This window comes from Sinocyclocheilus rhinocerous, unplaced genomic scaffold (genome assembly GCF_001515625.1).
Source record: "Sinocyclocheilus rhinocerous isolate Xijiao unplaced genomic scaffold, SAMN03320098_v1.1 scaffold2077, whole genome shotgun sequence".
Lineage (NCBI taxonomy): Eukaryota > Metazoa > Chordata > Actinopteri > Cypriniformes > Cyprinidae > Sinocyclocheilus > Sinocyclocheilus rhinocerous.
The window spans coordinates 54,798-55,074 of record NW_015655567.1 but is presented as its reverse complement, the minus strand read 5'-3'; the positions used below and the strand labels follow the sequence as shown (position 1 = coordinate 55,074).

General features: G+C 44.0%; 1 protein-coding gene across 6 annotated transcripts in view; it reads left to right on the top strand.

Moving 5' to 3' along the window:
* The window catches only part of ppp1r9ala (protein phosphatase 1 regulatory subunit 9A-like A), a 58,772-nt gene that overhangs the window by 35,563 nt on the left and 22,932 nt on the right, over positions 1-277 (top strand). The window lies entirely within an intron of this gene.

Sequence of the window (277 nt, the reverse complement as noted above, 5' to 3'; positions counted from 1 at the left end):
GGATTTACCCTATTATACTTTATCGACACGAATTGATAGGTGAAACAACAAACAGCCACCCACAAATAGTCTATAAACAAAGCATCAGGCTGGCTTTGAGTTCACATGAACAACGGTTAAAGTTACTCGTCGTTCAGGCTACAGAAGCATACCATAATTCCTCCGTTCATTTAGCCCAGGGGTAGGCAAGTTCGGTCCTAGAAAGCCGCAGTCCTGCGGAGTTCAGCTCCAACCCTAATCAAACACACCTGAACAAGCTAATCAATGTCTTCAGGAT